This window comes from Sus scrofa, chromosome 1 (assembly GCF_054392235.1).
Source record: "Sus scrofa isolate SSC_HxYL_T2T_F1_AM1 chromosome 1, Sscrofa_HxYL_maternal_Yorkshire_Landrace_v2.0, whole genome shotgun sequence".
NCBI classification, from domain to species: domain Eukaryota; kingdom Metazoa; phylum Chordata; class Mammalia; order Artiodactyla; family Suidae; genus Sus; species Sus scrofa.
Window position 1 is genome coordinate 258,014,175 of NC_139383.1, and position 24,486 is coordinate 258,038,660.

At 40.5% G+C, this 24,486-nt stretch overlaps 1 long non-coding RNA gene across 11 annotated transcripts in view; it reads left to right on the top strand.

Moving 5' to 3' along the window:
* LOC110256021 (uncharacterized) overlaps positions 1-24,486 on the top strand; it is a 494,788-nt gene that overhangs the window by 42,024 nt on the left and 428,278 nt on the right. For all 11 annotated transcript variants that reach the window (XR_014825674.1, XR_014825659.1, XR_014825658.1 and 8 more), the window contains one exon: positions 22,203-22,301. This is a non-coding gene — a long non-coding RNA (uncharacterized LOC110256021). The remainder of the gene's footprint in view (positions 1-22,202; positions 22,302-24,486) is intronic.

Below are 24,486 nucleotides of genomic sequence, written 5' to 3' on the forward strand. Positions count from 1 at the left end.
TTGTGGGTTTAATCCTTGGCCTTGCTCAGTAGGTTAAGGATCCAGGATTGCTGTGAGCTGTGGTGTAGGTCCAAGACATGGCTCAGATCTGGCGTTGCCGTGGCTCTGGCATAGGCCAGCAGCCGCAGCTCCGATCAGACCCCTAGCCTGGGAACCTTCATATGCCACAGGTGCGGCCCTATAAAAAGACAAAAAGACAAAAAAAAGTACTTTTTAAGATTTTTTAATTTTAATTTTGTTCTGTTGTACTTTTAGTACAAATCTGGTGGTGACAAATTTCCTAGTTTTTCATTATCTATAAACTGTCTTTGTTTCACTTTTACTCTTTAAGAATATTTGCTGAATTTGAAATTCTGTGTGAATTTGAATTTTGTTTAACACTTAAAAGATGTCTATTGTCTCCTAGCCTCCATGGTTTCTGGTGAAAAACCTATGATAATTTATCTCTTGTTCTCTATATACACTGTAATGTTTTTTTCTGATTGCTTTCTAACTTTTCTATTTGTCTGTGCAGGTCAATATTTTGATTATAATATATTGGGGCATGAGTTTCTTCATATTAATCTTGTTTGACTTTTTTGAGCTTATTGAATACATGAATTTACACTTTTCAAAAATTTAATATTGTTTCTGGTACTTTCCTCCTTCAAAAAAATTTTTTGTGCCCCCATTCTCTCTCTGAGTGAGGCATTTTGAAGTTATTTCACAAGTCCCTGAGGTTCTGTTAATTTTTTCAATTTTTTCATCTCTTTTTAAAATTGGGTGATTTTCTATTGATCCAATTTCAAATTCAAATTCTTCCTTTCATCTTTGTTTTGCCATTAGGCCCATCAATTGAATTTTAAATTTCAGATGTTCTATTTTTTAGTTCTAAAATTTACATTTTAGAAATTTTTGTTTGCTTCTCTTTTCTTTATAGGGATGCACCTGTGACATATGGAATTTCCAGGGCTAGGGGTCGAATTGGAGCTGCAGGTGAGAGCCCTATGCCATAGCCATGGCAATGTGGGATCCAAGCTGCATTTGCACCTATGTCTAAGCTTGTGGCAAGGCTGGATCCTTAACCCACTGAGTGAGGCCTGGAATTGAAGACATGTCATAACAGGCACTATGTCAGGTTCTTAACCCCTGAGCCGCAATGGGAACTGCTGTTTCATTTTTATTCTTCCATTTCTTTGCTGAAGTCTCTGTTATTCATTAAGCATGTATTTTCCTTAACCTTACTGAATATACCTATAATAGCTACTTTAAAATACTTTTTCCATAAACCCAAACAGGGACGATCTTAAGGTTGGCATCTATTATTTATGTTATTTCCTGTAGACCAAATTATTTGGTGAATATATACATATTTTTTTTTGTCTTTTCTAGGGCCACACCTGCGGCATATGGATGTTCCCAGGCATGGGGTCTAATCAGAGCTGTAGCCATTGACCTACACCAGAGGCCCAGCAACACTGAATCTGAGCCACGTCTGCGACCTACACTACAGCTCACGGCAATGCTGGCCCTTAACCTACTGAGTGAGGCCAGGAATCGAACCCACAACCTCATGGTTCCTAGTTGGATTCGTTAACAACTGAGCCACAACGGGAACTCCCCTGGTCCTGAACACTGTGTTATATTGTAGAAACTCTGGATTTTGTTATATTGCTCTAAAGAATGCTGATATTTTATTTTAGCAGGCAACAAACTTGGTTTGACTTAAGCAGAAAACTGTAAAGCTTATGGTGGGTGGAATTTCAGACCTGAGATCAGTTCTTTAAGCCTTAGCTGCTACCTGATTTCCATTTCACCCACTAATACATGGTTCAGGGGTCAGGCAGAGACAGGCTGAATTTAAGTTCAAATTTAGTGTTCTTTCCTGGCTTTCTTCTCCCCTCACTCTATGGTTGTCTGGTTTTCCTGGACTTTTTTTACCTGGTTCTTCCAGCCAGAATAGTAACTTTTTTTTTTTTTTTTTTTTTTTTTTTTTTTTTTAATTTCAGACGTGCCACCTTGGCCACAATTCTAGCTGCCTTCAGGGCATACCTGGTAAAAAATTGGAATTCACTCTGGGTTGTTTTCTTGCTACAATTTTTGACTGCCTTCCAAAATATGCCTGCCATTTTTGGGTTCCTGGAGCTCTCAAGGGTTTATTTTTTTCCTTCTAGCATTTATAGATATTATTCATGGCATGATAAGTTGCTCAACCTCACTCTTTCTTATTAAAAGTTGTCAGACACTCTATCCTTCTTTGTTTCCTATCCTTGGAGGTCTATGATTTGCTTAGTGCTTCCTTCATTAATCTCCACTTTACTTGAGCTAGCTTGACTGGATTTATCTTTCTTTTAAAACTATAACAGAAGCCATAGTTAGGGAGCACAGGACTGCTATACACTTGGCAGAATGGGACAATGCTAAGGGCATGGGTTTGGGAAAGAGACCCACCACTGTATTTCAGCTATAGGACTTAAGCAAGTATTTGCACTAGTTATCTATAGTTGCATAACTATTACCTGACCACCTAGTAACTTAAAACCAGAAACATTATCACACATGGATTCTGAGGATCAGGAATTTGGGAACTACTTAGATGGATGGTTCTGGCTCAGAGTCCCTCATGGGGTTTCTATCAAGCTGTCAGACAAGGCTGCAGTGCTAAAGACTTGACTGTGGCTGGAAAATCTACTTCTAAGCTCACTCACTGATGACTGGAAGCATTTGGCAGGAGGCTTCCATTCTTTGCCACATGGGCCTCTCTAAGGTGCTGCTGACAAGATGATACCCCCAAAGCAAGTGGAGAGAGAGAGGGAGAATGAGGGAGGGAGGGGAAGAGAGGGAAGGGGAAGAGAAAGAAAGAAAAAGAAAGAAAGGAAGAAAGGAAGAAAGAAATAGGAAGAAAGTGGTTAGCACTTAATCCACATAAATAAGCCTCCCTTCTTAGGCTGCCTTTAGCAACTGGCTTTGAATTGCCTGGAATCTAAACGCTAGTTGGTTGATTTGCTTACTGTGGCTTTCATAGCTTTTGGTCACATTGAAGTTGTAGAGATGCCTCAGTGACATTACCAAAACCTTTAAGCTGGGACAGTATTGAAGTTCTGAGATGAATTTGGAGATACACAAGAATCCCAAGTCTCAAGCTTTGACTCACTGATATCCTGAGAGTCCATTTTGAACTTTCTGAAGACCAAAGAGAGTTCAGGAGCATGGGCATTTAAGAGAATAACCAGGGTGATTCTGGTCCTTCTGTCATCTAACAGAATCGCCTCCCCTCCTCCAAACCCCCCTCCTGAGTAATTCCCACTGGTACTGTAGTAGGAAGGCCTGTGTCCTAGCTTTTCCCACACTGTAACCAACACTTGCCCATTCATTCTGTTCTTACTCCTTGGGGAGAAGAATTGGACCTTAATGGTCAGCTCCTGCAAGGTTCCCTTGGCTGTCCCCAGCTGCAGGACCTTTCTTTTGTGCCACCTCTGGAGTTTCCCATTCTCAACCTCTTTAAGCTTTCTGGATCTATATTATTTGCACCATAGAATCAGGACATTTTGGTTTTAGCTTGTGAACTTTTGAGTGCATTTAAATTCTGTGGGGCTTTTTATGTATTTATTTATTTATTTAATTTTATTTTTTTTCCCACTGTACAGCATGAGGACGAAGTTACACACACATGTATACATACTTTTTCCTCCCATTGTGTTGTGATGTAAGTATCTAGACATAGTTTTCAATGCTACTCCATCAACAGATGATTGGATTAGGAAGATGTGGTATATATACACAATGGAATACTACTCAGCCATAAAAAAGAATGATATAATGCCATTTGCAGCAACATGGATGGAACTAGAGACTCTCATACTAAGTGAAATAAGTCAGAAAGAGAAAGACAAATACCATATGATATCACTTATAACTGGAATCTAATATACAGCACAAATGAATGTTTCCACAGAAAAGAAAATCATAGACCGTGGGGCTTTTTAGACTGGGAGATTGCTGAACATGTGGAAACATGCTTCCTTTTAATTTCCTACCCCTGTAACATCAACAACAAATCCTCTCTTGGAGGGAACCTGGAGAACCTGACATCTGAACCAAGTCTCCCTTTTGGTTTTGTCCAGGATATCTGTCTATATTTCCACCCTCAAGGATCTGACAATGAAGATACATTTACCTGTCACTCCCATACATATCCTTCAATATTAAAAAGTACAACTCAAGCAGTAAGAATACTCAACCATGTGTCTAATTGATGCTAAAGACCAAAAATAGTACACGGAAGGAAAAGCAAGAACCAATGTGATGCTAAGCTTCCTAGTTTCCCCAGTGCTTTTGAATTGGTTGGTCTGAAGAGACATATATTGCAGGAGGCACAATCTTACCTGGGCACATTTTTGAACTAGTAGATGTACCATCACTGCCCTTTCTGAATTCTTCATGTCAGAGAGTATTTTTAAGCTACTAGGTTACCTGTTTTAAAAAATTACATCCTAGTGCCTCTGGGAAAAAGAAGAGTGCCTATGGCTTAAAGCTCTCTGAAGTCTTTAATTGAGTAGGTTCAAGTTGCTTCTTTGGGTCCTAAAGCTGTAATCACTTGTGCACAGTCTGGAGCAGTTTTATCTGGGTTTGCATCCTGGCTCTGGTTCGCATTAGCTGTAGCCTTGAGCAAATCCCATGCTCCTTGCTTTGTGCCATATTTTTCTTATCTGCATAGTGGGGATAATTGTGGTACCACCCTGTAGAGTTGCTGTGAATATGAAATGACTTAATAAATATCAACAGCTTAGAACAATTTCTGGTATCTTGTAAGCATAAGTATCAATTGTTGCTGTTGGTCCTCCCTTTCTTCTCCTTTTATCTGTTCTTTTCATTCTTCTTCCTCTATGTCTTTTGGATCCTGGCCCTCCTATGATTCCTGAGATGACCAAAAGATATGTCAACATAGGGAGGAGCAGATAGCATGGCTGGAAGAATTATACTTCAGACCCACATAACTTGTATTTCTGGGAAAATAACTTATCTATTGAATCCTTAATATATATTAAACATTTAACATGCATTGCTCTAATTCTTACAGCAATACTGGGGGTAGATATCATTATTAATATTTTATGGGTGAGAAGACAGAGTGGTACATTGCCCAGAGTCCTACAGTTAGTAAGGGCAGCATTGAAAATCAAACTTGACCCTATTTTACTTTAAAACCCATGCAGTTCTCTCTAGGTTACCAGGACTTTTGTGATTTCTTAGCTTCTTCCACTAAAACCCTAGTCCTGGGAAACAGGTGCATGGGAGTGGCTGTATGTATTTATGTATTTGAATGACGCCAGGGGTTATCCTTGTAGAAAAAGTGCAGAGAAGCGCTTCAGGTGGTATGGCTAACTGAATGTGCATCTTCCAGGTCAACAGGCTGTAGGTGGCACCAGCGGCATGACCAAACGAGTCTGTGGCATTTTGCTTTTACAAACTTAAGTTTGGCCTTGGTATATTTCAGACTAACTACACTAAGTGCCTTTGGATAGATGTCTTTGGCTGTATAAGGCAGTATGATGGATGGGAGATTCTTTTATTCTGACTGAGGTTGACACAGTTTTGCCCAAAAATGTGGAATATTCCCATCTTCCCTGATTCCTTCCCAGGTAACAAAATCATGGGCCATATATGGGCTCACCTGTGTACCTTTCTACCAAAAGACATAAAGCCTGGCCATGTGTTTTTGTGCTAATAAGCAGAGAACTTGTCAGCTTTTCTTCTTCTTCTTGTTTTTCCTGGGGTTGTCACTTGGCATTCTGGATAACGTACGTATTGATTGGTGCACATTGATTGGGAGTTGCAGCCATCCTAACAAAATGTACAAATGAGATATAGAGTTTCTCTTTTGTCATACAGATTTGGGGGAAGATGCTGAATTACAGAGCAGATGCCTCGGTACAAGATAAAGTGAGTTAGGCTGCCAGCAGAAGTGCAAAGGGGGAGATGTTTGGTAATTTGTCAAGTTTTAAGTCATCGTCTCTGTCTCACCAATAAACAACAGAGTTATTCATTTGGATTAGCGAAAAAGTCTTTTCACAGGTAGGGCTCTGAGTCTGAGTGTGGGGATTCCTTGCTGATCCTAAGTTAAGGCTCCTGAATGGGTTTCCTTGTCATCTCTCCTTTCCCACCCAGCAGAGGGTGAAGTTCTCGGCAGTTATATACCAACTCTGCAATTCCTCACTTTGCCTCCTTCCTTACTAATTCATCCTGAACTCGACACACTGATTTCTCTTTGCTTCAAACTGGTTTTACCTAATTATTAACCCAGCAGGAAGAAGTAACTTTTAACTCCAGTGTTGTTTTTGTGTCTCTTGAGACACCTCAGCATGACTGAGCACCATGAAATCTGAGTAGAGATTTCTGGACCTGGAGTGTGGTTGTAGAGGAGAAAACTTGAGGGGTAGCTTGCAACAGAAGGAAATCGTTTTGATGGGAGTAAATGTCTGCAAGTGAGCATTCATTAATGAGGTTGACAGCTTATTTATAACAAATAATAAGTTATTATTCTTTACTTGCTATGAATCACCCCAGCACTGGATTGTGTACAACATGCCAAGGTTTTTGCTGAGTGTTTCCTCTTTAAGGCATAGGGACAAGACAATTTAAACATCTGAAGAGTCATCCAATTAGTGGAGAGTCTTCCTGATCTTCTATGTCGCTAAGTCAATAAATAAACGATTAATGTGTATATACGTGAAATAATAAATCTACCATCAGCATAGTCAAGGAAGGGTGGATAGAGTCTATTGAGAGAGAGGGATGGTGTGTAAAAGAGAATAATAAACAGTTAGATGTTATTTGCTATAAAATTTTTGAGCTCTTATTGAGCTCTTCATGTCAGATGAATCTATGTGCTACCTGTTTTTGTAAATAAGGTTTTATTGGCACAGTCATGCCCATTTGTTCATATGCTATCCATTGCTGTTTTCACATTATAATAGCAGGGTAGATAGGTGCCATAGGACCACATGGGCCATAATGCCTAAAATATTTACTTTTTGGCCCTTTGTAAAAAAAGTTAGCTGATGACTGTGATTTGACCTCAGGTGACTATAATTATTCCCATTTTACTAGTAAAGAACCTAAGGCCCAGATAGGTCAAATAACTTGCAAGTTCATACAGCTAGGGAGTGACTGACTCAGGATTCAAACTCAAACAGTTTGACTCCAGAACCTGTGCTTGTAACTGCTACACTGTAACTGCCCTTTCTACTGTATGACATGATTCTAGGATTCTAGATGCCTTGCAAATCAAAAACAATTTAAACTCACCACTCTGCTGTGCCTTTCACCAGCCCGGCTTACACTCTCTCTGGTCAGAGGAGCAATTTGGGTGACTTAGAGGCTAAAGTGCGATTGAAGATTGGGTCTGTATATGCTAAGACTGAGATCTGCTTAGGTAGCCATTGCTCTCTCCTTTCTTAAAATTTACCTCTTGCCTGCAATTGGCACACAATAGGAATTCAAAGAATGTTTGTAGAATAAAGGATTGGATGTCATTTTGGGATTCCTGCCCAGATTTCATTGCTCCTCCTTCCTGATAATAGCACTTTGAATTTCCTTTGACAAAGTACCTCTCTCCACCATAATCGTTTACATAGACTGCATGGGACTGATCTTACCCCTGACTCCAGTGGCAGGCTCTGATAAACCTGAAATAATTAAGTATCCCTTCCTTCTGCCTATTATGATTGGTCCAGTGATGGACACATGACTTAGACAATCCAATCAGAGTGAAGCTCACCACCCATATGGAACTGCAGAGACAGTTCTCTTGGAGGATGGTACCCAGAGGATGTGAGGAACCAAACAGCCTCCACAAGCAGAGAACTTGTAGTTGCTAGAGCGCCACCATGTGGAGGAAGAGAAGTCAGACCTTAACCTGAGATCTGAAACCAGGCTTACTTACCCCTGGACTACTTAGTTATTTAAACAAACAAAGAGCAAAACCAAAAGAGAGAGAGAGAAGAAAAAATTCAAGATTTGAATTGGAATTTCTGTTGTTTGCCACCAAATCTAATTGATGCAGGCAACAATCTGGTATAGTTCAAAGAAGATGGGACTGGAATAAGGAAATCTGTTTAAGACATAGCTTTTCAACTAAAACTTTGTGTGTTTCTGCATATGACACTCTATTTGTGACTTATGTTTCCCCAACTGAAGAAAGGATGCTGCCCTCTCTTGGTCATAGGACTGCTGAGGAGGAGGATCCATCATTTATATGATCAGAGTTGGATCTGAGGGTAGAGAAAGAGAGTATCCCCAGCAGGGGATGATAGCCTTGCAGATCGAAGTCAGCTCTGTTCTGTCCACTGGGGGACAGCAGAGCTTTCCACAGCCTTCTCAGCCTTGCTCCCCTAGCAATCATGCAATGGTCAGATGATGCCATTTATGTATCTGGTTTGATAGACACCTCATTTTCTTGGTTTCCAAGGGGAAGGATTCTTTTATGAGTCTCTCCTGGATTTCCTACTTTGGGTCAGGAGTGGAGGGCACAGAGGTAAGGAGATGATCTAGGGGAATGCCATGCTGACTCAGGGGGAAGGAGTCAGGTGGAGGATAGATGACTGCACAATAAAATGCAGAGATGGGGCAACTGCACCTAACCTGCATGAGGTCCACACTCATTTCCAGGTAGAAATTTTCAAGGAGTAGACTCAGTGTACCACTGGGATAGGAAGCAGACAACCAGGCTTTTGGTATTGGTATCACCTCTCTGTGCAACACTGGGCTAGGACTAAATGACTAAAACCTCCTGAGGCCTTGGGTTTTCTTATCTGTTAAATGGGTATGTTGTACTTGCTCTGGGAACCTCACATTGCTGCTGTGGGGATAAGATGAGAGAATATCAGTGAAAATACTTTGCATTTGCAGAAAGCCCAAGTCAGACGATTTATCTGGATAAGTTCTGAAGCTGCTCATGTTTTCAAGACTTCAGTTCTTGCTCACTGAAATACTTTGCAAAGGGAATTCTTGCTCTATGAATTGTACTTTCTAATGGCATATCTCACAGGGCCTGGTAGCTTCTAAGCTGCTTGTGATCTTTGGGACTCAGTGTGTAAATGTAGATACTTTCTAGAAAATGCCTGTGGATCATCACCATCATTACCACACCCACCACCCCGCTATCATCATCTTGGGCATCACATCCTCAGCATCATTACTACTATTTATTTATTAAATGCCAAAGGTATATCAGGTAGTATGGCTGGCGCTTTGCCTACAATCTCTAATTTAATCCTCACGATAACCATGTGAGATACTATCCCCTTTTCATAGATGAGAAAATCAGGATTCAAAGAGATTGAGTTTCCCCAGGTCACATAGTTAGAGGAGAGCTGTGCTGTAACCCAAGCCCTCTCTCTTTTCACTGCAACGTATTGCCTCTACCAAAGGGAGCTTTGGAATGAACCTGGAAGTTCTGATCTCATTCCATCGCTTCAGCAATTCAACACAAAGGCTCTGGTTCCAAGTCCTTTCCTTTTGTGTCTCAGTAAGTCATATTTCATCCCTCTCCCCCCTCATCCCACCCTCATGGCCAGATTCTGGAACCGTCTGCGTGTTTCTGGTCTACAGTTCAGCTTCTCTCCCCAGGCGTTCGAGAAAGGCATTCTCCACACAAAGGGAAAGCACATTTTATTAAAGCAAACATGCCATCCTCAGCACTTTCACTTATCTTATTTATACACTGCAGTGCCGCTTTCCATGACCTAGTGATTATCATTTCCCAGAACTATCATCATTTTAAAGCTACCTGCTCATCCCGCTTCAGCAGATGGTACTACGCTAGGAGTATTGTAAGAGCTTTAAAGAAGGGAAACAAACAAATGAAGGAAAGATGGGTGGTTGGGTCAGCTAAGGGAAGAACTCACTTGCATTGGCTCTTGACACTCTTCCTCTTCAGCTGGTGCTGGGAGGTATAGAACATTTCTCCTAAAGCTCTTCAACTATCAGGCAAATTTAGGTGGCGAGTTTCTTTTGCTCTTTCCACAGGTGATGTGGAATAGGCAGTCTGCACACAGCTGGTTTAAACAATTCTTGTACCTGGTCTTTCCAATGAAATCTCTTTGTTAAAGTCATTTCTTCTTCACTCATTCATGTCACAGAACACTTTTTGAGCGCCCACCCTGTGTAGGGTGCTGTTCTGGGTTTGAGTTTGGACTGCCGCAACAGCCTGTGTCCTTGAGCAAACCTTTTGGCTTCTCTGGACCTCAGTTTTTCCTTCTGCAAAATGAGGGGGCTGGCTCAGGTTGCTAAATCTCTTCTCAGAAGCAAAGGGATTGGAGCTCATAAAAGCCTTTTATGGAGAGAAAATCCTCAGGTTGCAAACAAGCCAGGCTTAGTCTCCAAGGCGAGCTCCCCACAGAGTTACAATTCAAGTGATGTAGGCTGCTCAAGCTGAATAAGGACCACGCTAGCCCTCTTTTCTGTTTCAAATTCTCTGAAATTCTTAATACCCTAGAGCCGTGTTTCTCAACCTTGTTTTCATTATCTCCTTCTTAAAGAACTTTTTTTTCTAAACCCCTTCCCCCCATGAAATTTCAATACTGCAAAAATACTGGATACTTACTTGTTTGTGTACCATGACCTTTGGGAAGGCAGAAGGGGAAACTAGTGTAGTAGCTAAGATTTTGGTGACTCAAGAACCAAATTTTACCCCCTTGGGAGTTATATTGTCCCCTCCCTACTTGCGAATGCCAGCCTTAGAGCAGTGATTTTCAAACGTCTTTTTTTTTTAGTCTATTCAAATTCTATGCAAATTCAACATATGAAATTGATAAAACATTATTTTAGTCATAGCATGTACTTTAAATGTTATATAGATATGTTTTATCATAAACTCAGCCAGCAATTAAACCAGTTAATTCATGGTAGTTTCCAAAATGTTATCATTGAGTATATAGCACTTGAATGTACTTCTTGTTTTTTTTTTTTTTTTAAATCATTGTTTTAAGAACATAGTCTATATTTAAAAATCCCAATCAAATATTTGAGGAACCCCTGAAATACTGGGACACTGTTTGAAAACCATTGCTTTAGAGTCTTCTGGTTTAGGCTTTGGAATCAGATAGGAGGGGTCTGAGTTTATTTTCACCTCCACAGTCTTCCAGATCTAAGATTGTGGACAAGTCTTAGTGATTCTGTTTCATCATTTGTAAAGTGGGTATTGGGATGTTTACCTCATAGGGCAACTCTGAGGATTGAAAGAGATAATCAGCTGTACCTGGCATGGTAGGCACTGAGTAGATATCAGTTATCTTTTGCTTCACTCTGTGTCTTTATATCTTCCACTGACCATAGCAACTCGTGCTGGAACACACAGCAAACAATAGCTGCAGAGGAATCCTTGACCAAATCAAATAAGGAGGGGTTCCAGTATCACTCTCAGTGACTCTGTTTTTCTTTTCCTGGATCTGGAACAGGGAAGGGTATTACTACTCTGCCTGAGATCATATTAAACTGGCATGAATCCTGTTTTTTTTTTTTTTTTTATATGAAACTGATGGGCCCAGATAGGAATTCTTCATATTTTGAGTAATGTAAATCTAGTCTTGGAAAAAAAAAATCACATATCATTACATGGAGACCACCCAGTTTTATAGGTGGAAATACCAAATACTGTTTCATAATAAACTTTCTAATAAAGTGTGCTCCATCCTAATAGAATTCAGCAGTGCCTGCCTTTTTCTTCGGACATATGAATCGTCTAGTTAGGTACATTTATGGATCAGGTGCATCTTGAATGTAATGACAACCATTAAGTATCACTGACTAAATCTTTTTTAAAAAAATGTATTTAATTGAAGAATAGTTGATTTACAATGTGTGAATTTCTGTTGTATAGCAAAGTGACTTACATATATATATATACATTCTTTTTAAAAAATATTCCTTTCCCAAATTTTTTTCAAAGCTCTACTTGGGCTAGTTCTTCATAAGGATGAGAAATGACTTCGTGGGTTTTGGAACCAAAATAGTGAAGAATTCTACCAGATAGAGATGTTATAAGGATAATTTAGAGAATTGGGTTGTGGTGTAGTCCCATTTGAATTGCTTCTGGGATTTTGGCTGTGGTTGTCTGAAGAAGAGGCCATGTGGGTTCATGGAAGGTGCATTCTTTCGATCCATCAAGTGGAAACTGGAAATGATGATCCCGATGACTCCCTTCTCCACCCCAACCTGTTTGAAGAAGAAAACATGATGCAGGGATGGGGTAGAGGTGAGAAAACCATGCACGGGTGGTTTACTGGGTTAATGTTAACATTTCTGCTAGGGAAAAAAAATGTAGTTTTTCCTTTGTGTGTTGAAGCCTATAGGTGATAAAACTGAAGTTCTACATCATAAATTCCCATTTGGATGTTCAGTTCAGAGAACCTGCATCCAGCAGCCTTATCATTTTGAAGTGATGCCACAATCACTAATGGGATCTGCTAGCTTTTCACACACGGAAATTAGCTTTGATTCTTTCCCCCAAACATACATTGAAAAGCAACAGGCACATACTGTACACTGACCCATCAAAGCAGTCAGTGCCATGGAGGAAGTCTGGGACTCACCTCCTGGGGTTGGGAGAAATAAATGTTTCTTTCAGGAGTAGAAACAGGATTTCTGAGCCCTCTTCTGGCCCCAAAGAAGGGAAAGCCTCCTTCTTCCCTCCCTATGAAGAAAGAGAAAGTAAATGCCATTTTCCTTTGCGACTGTGAATAATAACATTTATGCTCTGAGATCGGTTTGCTTCTTTAATATGAAAAACGATATCCTGTTTGGATGAGACATTTCCTTGAATGCTTAGCATAAATTGAGCCCTTAAGCTTTTAACAAGAAATTCTGGGCTGTCTTGCCTGAAAACTCAAGAGTGGATCTTGGAAACATTGCAGGTTTTTGATTTGCAAAAACTAGCCTTTTCCATGAAATTACTAACAGCACTCTGTGTTTGATATTCAGAAAGAGCCATCCGAAATAATCCTTGTTTATCATTTTCTCCCTCTGTCTTTCTCTCTTTGTCTTTCTCTGATTCCATTGCTCACTTGTCTCTGTTTCTTTCTTCCCATTCCCTCTAGCTCTCATGTGTTCACATATACACTTCTTTTCCTTTTTATTTATTTATTTTTTATCACACTTTCAAGTGACACAGGCCCCAGGTAAGGTATTACAAAGCTGAGAGAGGTAAGTATGCTGGAGCTGGGAATGCATTTTTCGTCACTCACAGTGACAATTAAAATGACAACAACAAGGCCAGACTCTTCCATCATTGTTTTTTAATGCTGTCAGCACCAACTTTGCCAGAATTAGCCTGTCTGATGCATGAGTGGACTTGGTCATTTTTCATACTGTGCCATCCAGAGTCTTGATATCATTTATGAGAGTAAATTAGTTTCCATCTCATTTAAATGAGCACTGGAAAAACCCTTCTCAACAACACACACCCTAAGCCATAGAAGGTTAATTTTGTGGGCTGAGATGTGTCTATGGATGCAAAATCTCTCTCTGTAGCGGAGATGATGGTTTGAATTCTGGTGTTAAGAGCAAAAGCATTTTGGTGAAAGACACTTGGTTTCCTAAGCGGACTCAGTGGATAAGTTGTAGCCACTGGAATTGGGATTTTAATATACATATATATGAATATATAAAAACAATTCTAATTTATATCAAATGTATTCTTATATCTATAATATATATCAAATATTACTCTATTTTAATGTATTAAGTATATTCATATACATTCTAATATGTATTAAGTATATTCATGTATATTCTATTCTAATATGTATTGAATATATTCATGTATGCATATATTTAATACATATATATTCATGTATGTATATATAGATATTAGAAATATCTAATGTATACCTTGATCGTCTTTCAGTTCTGGAGAACACACATAGGGTGACAGAAGCATTGGAGTCCTTCCAAGGGGATATAAATGGCTAGTTGTTTCAAAGTGTGGTTTGCGTTTTTGTACCAGGCAGAATGTAGCTCCATGCTAGGCAGAGACTTCACTGAACCTCTTTGAGAAAGATCTTTGCCTTGCTTCTCATTTCTCATTTAGACCCTACAATTGACAGTCTGCTGAAGGACTGAATGGGGTCCAAAGAGGACCTGTATCATGCCCGCTGCTGCCAGAGACCTCAGAGAATTTGATTCTTCCAGTGGTTTTTTGGAAAGAGAATGAGGTGGAGAGTTGACTGCTGGGCAGAGGCTTGGGCCACTAAAATCTCCTTCAGAGAGATTGAAGTCTGACCTTTCTCAGAACATGTAAACTTCTAAAGTGGACCCTTGGGTGACATCAATCAATCTTGATCAATAGGGAGCATGGATAATAGAAACCCAACAAATCTGACTTGGCCAAGTCAACATATTTTTGTATTCCTAGAGGTAGCCATATTTGAACGTATATTTATTTGCTTGTCTAGAGATTGTGACCTCACTTTAGGTCTCTTTTGCTTTTGTCCTTCTCTCCCTTGGTTAAAATCTTTAAGTGTCAACTCAAGTGACTTAATTTTTTTTTTCTTTCTCTGAGAGCTCTCTGAGGGCAAGGACTGGGTTTTACTGATCTCCGTGCCCCAGGACCTAACACAGCACCCACACATTCTAGATGCCTGGTGATCGCTGCGTGGAATTCCACACACCAATTTATGACAACGTTTTGAGAAAAAGAAGTATGATTTTGTGCTCTTGTGCCAAACCTTTCCCAGCCTCAGTTCAGGTACACGCTTGGAGAAAATTCAGAAACCATGGCGTGGAGAAGGGTTATAAATCATTTAAGTAAAGTCAAAGGAAGTTGAACATCCCTGGGAACTCATCAATCCTAATTTACCAGGAGTGGGAGATGTTTCACATTTCAAATTCTGGCTTTCTGGTTTTCGAGGGTAACGCCGTATTGACCGATTGTTCATGCCCAACATCTCCCCCGCCTTTTTCATCTGTGAATAGCAATCTCATTGATGTTGGGAGATGTTCATGGACGTTGAAAGCATTTCACTTTGTTGTTTAAAGAAGCCTTTGTCCTGAAGGCATGAGATTATTCTTTCACATGAGGTGGAAAGGAAAATAAGAAAGCCTCCCTCTGTCCTTGGGTTCACATGGTAGGAACTCTTTCTGGCAGCAATAAAAGCCTTTGGAGGAGACTTTTCATTATAAGAGTTTCATGTTAAGTACTGCACATGGGGATGGACGCTAAATCCCAATTTGCTCAGCTGTATTTCCCAAGATTTGTTCCCTGGCAGCACAGAAGCTCTGTGCAAGCTCCATCAGGCCACTGCAGACCCAGCCAGAGGATTTGAATATTAATGCCATTCGGATTTCCTTTTAGAGGAAGCCCTCTTAGTCACAATAGTGAGACACTGCCTGCAAGTCTATGACAGAATGTGAGAATAAACAGTTCAGAGTGTATCAATAAAAGGAAGGATCAAGAAAATGCACACAAATCATGGCCAGCCATCCAACCTGTCCCACCTTCTCTCTATCAGTGTGTAGAGAACACTTTCCCCAGGGATGTGCTTGTGACATAATGAAGTCTTGTCATTTAGGAGCCAAAAGAAAATCAGTTTTCCATGTAGTCAGATACATTCTTGATGAGATTCTGAGCCTCACAAAAGAATGTTGCAGATTCCTTCCACTCACATCAAGCATTGAAATGTTGATCTGGAGAAACAAAGAAATGGAAAAAGAAAAATGAGTTTGTTGTCAAATTGAAATACCACATTTTTGTATTGCTGGCTGATATATCTGTAATTCTCATCTGCCATTCCTTCATTGTGTGTGTGTGTGTGTGTGTGTGTGTGTGTGTGTGTGTGTGTAATTTTTCCTTCCAAACCTGCAAAACATTGCAAAACTGGATTTAAATATTTCAGGCGGACTGCGCCCAGCATTTGCATTCCTCTGACTCATTCAGAGAAAAGACATCTGAGCAGAAATACAGCAGATAAAAGAGAAACCATTAATCCAAGGAAGATTACTGGCACAGAATCTTTATCCTGTATCCTTCCTGAAATGAGACAAAGATCTCACTATGTACATCCCTCTGGCTTAGCTTCAGATAGTAAGCAATATAGAGGTATAGACATGGTCCTTTTTAAAGACACACTGCATTTGTCTGCATTCTGAAGCATCATCCTTCTCTTGGATTCTTGCTTTCTTAGTGTCTTGCTTTCTTCCCCAGTGTCTTCCTCCCTTGCTCTTATTCCTTCCACTGTAGCTTTCTCAGTGGGACCCGGAACTCTCCCAGGATGTTAGAGTTGACTTTTAAAAGACCATCACATAAAGTTCAGGGTAGTACTAAGTGCTATGGACCAAGAGGAGGAGAGACAAGGTCTCAGCCTAACTCCTTAATTATAGAACTATGAGTGTAACTTTACTTTCTTCATCTGTAAAATGGGCAAAATAGCTGACTCCTGTGCCATACTTTACACACAGAGATGTTGAGTTCATTTGAAGAAGCTTTGGGAGGAGAAGCAATGTGAAAATACAAGACATAATATTTTTAAGCATAATATTAAAAGCAAGTTGAATGTAGAATTACATCATTTGGAGAGCATTAGTCCTGTTTACTAAGGACATTTGAATCAGCCTTTCTTAGGAAGGAACTCTCCTGCCTAGTTGAAGCCAAATAGTGTAATAGTCATTACCTTTGCCTTTTCTTGAGCATTTACTGTGCTATGCCAGACATTATTCTGGAATTATCTCATTCTGTCCTTATAACAACACTGAAAGTGCTATCAGCATTTTCATTTTGAAGATGAAGAAATGGAAGCTCAAAAAGGGTAAGAAATTTGCCCAAAGATAGATAGCTAGTGAGGGTCTGGATTTGACCTCAAGTCTAAATTTAAGCTCTAAATTATTATTTAAACTCTAAATTATTTCCATTATATTATCCCGCTACTGCAATTTTCAAGAGTCCAATCAGGTTAATGTTCTCAAATTTTATGTTTCTCCATTTACATATTTCCACTCCAGATGGATGAGAATATGTACAGTTATAAATGTATTAACACACAGTAGCTTAATAAGCAATTCCAAGTTTAACAACCCTCACCATCACTTCCTGATGAATCGCCCATCTGTGGGTCAAGCCCAGTGCTTCTCATTCTTGATGAAAACCAGGAGCACTGGCCCTTCCTCTCAACACATAAAGTGGCATTCTTACCCCCAAGTGTCCCATGATGAAGGCAGTGCCAAGTCTGAATCCCCCATGAAGAGGCGACACTGGTCTGAGATGTCTGGTCACTGTAATTGCCTCCATCTTTGTGTATCAGAAAGGTGTTATCAAATGACAACAACCATGCCCTCTGCAACTGAAAGGGTGATGGTGCTTTAAAGCAGGGTTTGGCAAGGTAAGGGGCTGACCAATAAATATTTTATGTTTTGCAGTCCACACAGTCTCTGTCATTAACTATTGAACTCTGTCATTATAGTGCAAAAGCAACCATAGATAATAAGTCAATAAATGAGCATGGCTGGGTTCCAGTAAAGCTCCTCTTACAAATACAGCTGGTGATCTAGGTTTGGACTGTGGGTGTAACTTGCCAACCCCTGATTAAATGAAAGGTGACTCTAATATTTTGAACAGAAATAGCAAGTCAAGAGCTGTTCATCCCATTTTCACTTCAGTGGACCTCCTTAACCAAAGGTAAAAAGAACATGGACAATAGTTTTCCTCTCTGATCATTGTCCCATTTTTTAAGACCACTAGACAAATCAAGGCAGGACAATGATGATGATGATGATTATGAAATAATGGTGCTACTCACAATTGTCTAAAATTGGCATAAGCAGTTGTTTCCATCTCAAGCAATAATTGGAAGTAAAAAAAATTTTTTTTTTCTGACTGCTATGCCTTTTGAGCTGGCTGTGGTCACTGGTCATTTTTAAAATAATACATTTCCATGCTGCAACAATAGCTAAACCTACTGTGTCCAATTAAATCTCTACTTTCAGCAGCCTGAGGAGTGTGATCACTTTCTGGAGATAGATCTGTGTCTTTGTGACCTTATCTTGTTGTACTTTGCATTCAGCTATGAAATTAAATTGCAGGAAATGATTCAGTTTTGAACCATGCCATCCAAAAAAGCAGAAGCCAAAAGTTCTCCTAGGAGTGACAAACACGTAGACTGCTTTTTTAGATAGGAAATATCTTTAAGCAACCTCTATAAACTGGGCCGGAGGTTCAATCATCTCCAAGCCTGGTGGGGCTTGAGCTTTCAGATTTTCTTCAGCTAGTTTTTATTTCTGACAAAGGCCCTTATTCAGATAAAGGGAGTTTCCTTCCTCATTTCCCACAAAACTTTTTTTTTTTTTTTTTTTTTTTAATCTCGCTGGAAAAGACTTCTTGAGGCATTCTCAATCCCACTTCCTCTTCTTGTTAAGAAACTAAAGGACAGCATTAAAGGTTGAGGTTATGGAGAGTTACACCAACTGGGACTAAGGTGTGATTCCTTTGTTGACTTAAACGGACAGAAAGATGAGGTCAGAATAAAATCTTATTTCTCCTATAATTCAGAAGCTCAGAACCACGATGCCTTTCCCCCCATAATAATGTTCAAATTATATATTCAGAGTGATTTGGTTTCAGGTTTGAAGCTGGAGAACTCTGTAATAATCTTTCTCAGTATGAAGCACTTATTTATGGGGTAGTCTTTGCCATTTTTAATTGCACTTTCCCCTCATGCCCTTATTAATTATCTCTCTAGTTCCTCCTCGGTCTTGTCATGATGCCAAGATTGAAATAGAAAGGTTTATTTCCAAAGGCATACAGAATGCGACAGCCTTTACAACTTGCTGTTTTGACTCTTAAACGTTCATACTTTCTGAAAGTATGCTTTATAAAAATTAGGGTGCTTCATGCAATTCCCTGGATTTCCTGTTTGTAACGGACCCTTGAGAGTTCTACTTGCCTGGAACATCCTTGGATTTTCACAAAGCAAGGTGTATCCTGAGCCTAGTGAAGCTGCCATTTTCAATTATGATGCTCCTTTGTTCAAAAATGTTCAGCTGCTCCCAAATGCTCCTGGGACTGCAGACCACCTCCTCTAATATGACCCCCACCTGAATTTCCCTCTTTCTCCTCAGACAATCAAGTCCCTTCAGTGTGTTCAAACATTTTTCTACATCGATGCTTATGTCATTTCCTGTATTGAATATCCTTGTCCATACCCCAGTCTGTTGAAATCATACATATAACCTGTCAAGGCTCATCAAAATTTCCACTTTGCATAAAGCCTTTTATAAACTCTTCTCTGACTCTGCTTAGGCACTTGGCTTATGCTTCTTTCAGGGTGCTGCGTTGTCTGGCTCTACATCATAACCACTGTAATCTGGTCGTAACTGTCCCAGCTTGACTGTGAACTTCTTGAAGGTGCTGACTTTCTTTTGTGGCCCCCAGGGCTTTGCAGGGTATTGTATACAGTAGGTTTCCAATTTAGTCTCATGGAACTCAACTGCAACAAAAGATTCTAGTTCAGTTTTTGAGGACTGACTCAGAGAAGGTTGGCAGTAAGAATGGTACTCTGGGGAGTCCTCTTGTGGCACAGTGGGTTAAGAATCTGGTTTTGTCACTGCAGTGGCTTGGGTGGCTGCTGTGGTGTGGGTTCAATCTCTGGTCCTCTGAACAAACAGGTCTGTCTTACCTGGGCTTTGAACACTCCAGGGAAGTAGGCGAGGCCTGAAACCAACTTGATCCTAACGTTGGAATTAGCAACACAGTCTCCTTCGTCCACTCCTGGTGACAGAGACATATGAAAACGGGAATCCTTTGGTAGTAAACAAACAAGCAAGAAAACCCACCAGAAAACAAAAACCAAACAAACCTCTGTGACTGAGAGGTGATATGGGCTGAATATACTTAAAGGGCTTAAATTTTTGGATTTGAAATATCTGTAAATGGTAGAAAAGACATTTTGGAGTTATATGGGGATCTTTTTGAGTTTGACTACAACCGTCTTGTACAAAAATATTCTTTCCGATGAGTACAGAAGATGAGTGTTGCCCAGAGGGGCAACTTTTATGTTTCACTCTTAAAGAATAATTCCAGTTTTCAAACTTACCCTTTTCTAACCTACCTCAGGACCTGTTCACAAGTGCTACTTAGAGGTTTACATAGTCCTGCCTATTCTACCTCACATCTTCTCACTAAATGATCTCGGCAGGATGTCCTGAGCTTCTTAGGATGTTAGCATTCCAGCAAACATTTGGCTTAGAGAATTCCTAAAACAGCAACATGTACTCTGAAGGGCAGTTAAAATTCAAGAAGCCAGTAGAAGCTCTGTGTGAATGTGTGTGTGTGTGTGTTGCACTGTCTGGAGAATGTGAGCTAGTGTTCTCCCTCACAATTTGTTTTTTTTTCTCACACTGATTAACACACTCAAATCCCATGTGTAACAGAGTATATATTATGTTATTCTCAGACCATTTTAAAGGAAACTAAACATTCCTTCCTTCATGAGTCAGTCTCCTAGTAGTGGTATACAAAAAGGCAACCTGTCAGAGAAGCTGATGAAATGACATGATTTTTTTTTTTTTTTAAAGGGGCTTACAATTTCTGGGATATTCTAAGTCCGAGGCCTCAGCTGAGTGGCTTTCCTTTTTGTGTGTAATATTTGAAATGTGTGATTGAATGTTAATAGTCAATCTAGCCATTGAGCTCCGGAGGCAGAGAACATCTCTCCAAATGTGCTGTGATGTTTAATACAATTTCAAGTTCTTGGTGTGGAGAGGAAAGAGAGGACAATTATATACTGGGGAGATTTGTTTGTTTTTGACATCTTCACATTTCGGAATCTTTCCTTCTGCATCCACTCCTCCATCCCTCTCTCTTCCATCTAACAAACATTTAATTTGTACCCCTACTCGGTGCCAGGCTCTGTGCTAGGAGCTGGGAAGTGTCCGTGAAAAAGCAAAGCCCCATGGGACACAATGACAGAACACCTGCCAAGGAAAAAAAAGCTTCAGACAGTTCCCTGATAACTGCCCTTTCAGAGCCACCGTTGTATGCTGCTGGCCTGATGCAAACCCTCTTCCCTCCTTTTCTAACCCCGCTGCCCCAGGGACCTTTGTGTCCCTTAGAGGTCAGCTCACAGATGTGGCTCTGGGCCACCCTCCTCTTTATCTACATTGTACTGACAAGAGATAGAGGCACATGGGTCTTTTATAATTTTTTTTCCTTTTGCTTTTTTGATTAGCATCTGCACAAATGGCCTCCGTTCATTGCTTGAAACTAACTAATCCGGCTTGTTAAGATGGAGATTGTCATCCAGAAGTTGTTATTAGCAGGCTTCTAAAGGAAGAGGGTCTCAGGCAGAGCAGGGAGGGCTTGGAGAAAGGCTATATAATATAATATGTTCTTCAGGCGCCATATGAGACGGAGACAATGCTGCCTTCCAGGACCTGTTCTCAAGTGCTACTTAGAGGCTTACATAGTCCTGCCTATTCTACCTCGTGAAAAGGGAGATCCAATCATTGCTTTCTGGAAACTATTCTCATCTCTTTGGCTGTCATATGTATTTAACAGTAGTGCCCTCAAGGACAATGGGGTGGGGAAGCGGGCTAGGGGGCTCCAGCCTCCAGCCTGTAGTTTTTCATTTCACATTGCAGGCTTTGCTAAGAATGGTCTTCTTTGTTTCCATTTTGAGTCATGGCTGAATTCTTATATGTTGTCTGATCTTCAAGCTCAAATACCCAAGGGACTAGGCAGCTGTGAATCAACCCTGTGTGTGTGTGTGTGTGTGTGTGTGTGTGTGTGTGTGTGTGTGTGTGTGTGTGAGCTAGCAGGTACTATAGCAAAGAAGACAGTATACTTTTCCTTATTTCTTTAAATCGATAGGGATTTGGAGGAAAAGACTTTAATAAAAGAGAATTGTGACTGATTATTTTCCCCCTTTCTGAGCGCACTGCTGTAAAATCAGAAGGTTATGAATAGCATGAGGGAAAAAATAATAATAAAAAAACTTGTTTCTAATGTAGTCCTGTGGGTGTAAACCCTAACCTTCTATTTATAATGAAAGCTCCATGTCTCTATACGAACCCCTACCTTATGAGATGGATCTCCTTTCTGATTGCACAGTGTAAGGAAATCTTCCACATGCTTTCACTTATTGAGAAGGTACACAGTTGCTTATCTGTTGTTTTTCTTCCACGCAGTCTACATTATGATTTGGAAATTCGACATCATGTATTTTTTTTTTCCCCAGGCCAGATGTTTTATCCTGCTATGTTAAGTCATCTTGACATGTTGCCACGAAGTGGAAACAACTGCTAGTTTGAATATTGCTCCATATCTTTATTACAAGGTACGTCCCATGCATCTTAATTCCTCATATTCTCCCTCTCTGTTGTTCTCTGATCTTCTTCATCCCCACCCCCCTTTGCTCCTGAAGAAGGCATATTGTAATTGCATGACTGTCGTGTCCCAGTAGCTAAAGAGGTTCTAGATAGCCTGATGAATATGCAGCACATTATCTCTCAGGATGTGTGCCTGTGTCTTTAATCACAGCTGGAATGCAAAATCGGGCTCCACCTTTCAACTCTATCTCCATCATGCTGAGAGAGTGAGAGAGAGCGAGACGGAGACTGCTAGACAGCTCGAAAGAGATTGCAGCTCAGATGTCCTGAAAAACAGCAAATCCCTCAGACCTGGCAGATTCCGTTACCATGAGAACTGCAGATATTTCCATTGTGATGGTTTGCTCCAGCAGCCATCTGTTACACCCATTTGATTAGGAAGTACAGTTCAGCTTGTATGGGATTTTCATCACACCTTATCCCAGGGCAGTATACAGAGGCTCTTGCTTTTTTATATGCTAAACTCCAAGGCTTCAAAGTACTGTAATTTACCGAGGCGGAGGGCATTTAATGAAACAGTATGAGAAGGTCACTAAAGACCAGACCTCCAAGAAGAAATACACACAGGAGATGTAAAAGAGGATTAGACTCCACAGCAGAAAGGCAACCAACTCAGAAAATTAACCATATTTAGCAATCCCTTCTTCTCTTGGTGGAGGGGAGTAGTTGAAGACCTAGGTTCTGAGACCTGTAGGGAGAAGGGTGTTTTGTGTCATCATGGCCTGAATGCTTCCAGAGCAGTAATTCTGTCTTAGGACTCCAGGAGAGTCAGAAGAAAGGGGGAGAAGGGTAATGCCTCAAACACATCTCATCAGTGGAGTGGAATCCACTGTATAAAGATTCCATTAGCTCTAAACATTTTTATGATGCCATCTAACTTTTCTGTAGACACAAAACGACCTTAAAAGTTCCTTGAAGCAGTGCTGTAATTTACAGATTTAAACCAGTTATTTGGACTAGTTGCCCCTCTGTGTATTTTTGTAGGGGAGGAAATGCTGATGGTACATCATATAGACATAAAAATAGGAATTCCCTTCAATTAAGACTCTCCAAATGCCCTTCCCAGGTGGTAGGCATTCTAGGTCCAAGCTTCTAAGAGGATTGGTGGAGTCTGGAAGGAGCTGCCTGGAGTGTCTTAAATTGACTGCCATTCCTGTAAACCTGGGAAGCTAATTAAATGCATACACACCAACATGAATGTGTGATTGCTGCACTGAGGCCCTTGCTGTGGCCTCTCTTTTTTTCCCAGCCTGCCTTTTCTAGGATGGACTCTGGTAACATATCACTCAGGTTGGGCAAGAACTGCCAAGTTTCCCAAACTTGCTAAGTTTGCAAGTCTTATTACGTCCCATTCTCTCTGTTGGTTGGGTTTCTGAGTGACTCTTTCAAGGGAAATGCTTTCCCTATCTGACTGCACTGTGGCACAGAGGACCTGGCTCCCTGCCACTGCCTCCCCTCCCAATCTCCTTACCTAGCCTGGTGTTGCTTGCCCTCCAGGGAGGCTGGGATGTCAGGAGAAAACAGAGAACCTATTCCTGGCTTTGATGCCAAAAATACATTTTTGGTAATATAAAATCAGTGACCAGGACCTTGGAGATTAAAAATGAGGACAGGATGTTGCCTTTTATTTATTGATTTTTTTTTTCTGCTGAAAAGTGGATTTTTTTTTTTTTTTAAACCTCTCACTGCAAAAGCTCAAGATTCATGGATGAGGACCTATGTTTTCGTTGATTGAGGAGCCAGCTGGCTAAGCCAGCAGATGAAGGTCTAGAGGAATACTGGTTTCTGCCTTTGACAATGGGGAGTTAGAAGGCCCTCTTCCATCCCAGCAGCAAATGCTTGGCTGTGATCTTCCAGGACTGTTGACTTTCCCATTAAACCCTCAGTCCTACACCCTGAAGCCTGCCCTTCCTCTGAGGTTTTTGAGACAGGGCCCTGGTTTTCTGAACACAGTGTCTGTCTCTGAAAGGCAGCAGATGCCATGAGGGCCAGAATGGAAACAATAAATACCATTCAGATTTCCCCGCACGGAACTTCTTATAGTGGGGCCTTTGTTGAAGGAAACATGGACTAAAATGCCTTTCTCCTCCCTGCCTTCTCCCCGCAGTCCCCTTTCATCACTAGGATCTCAAC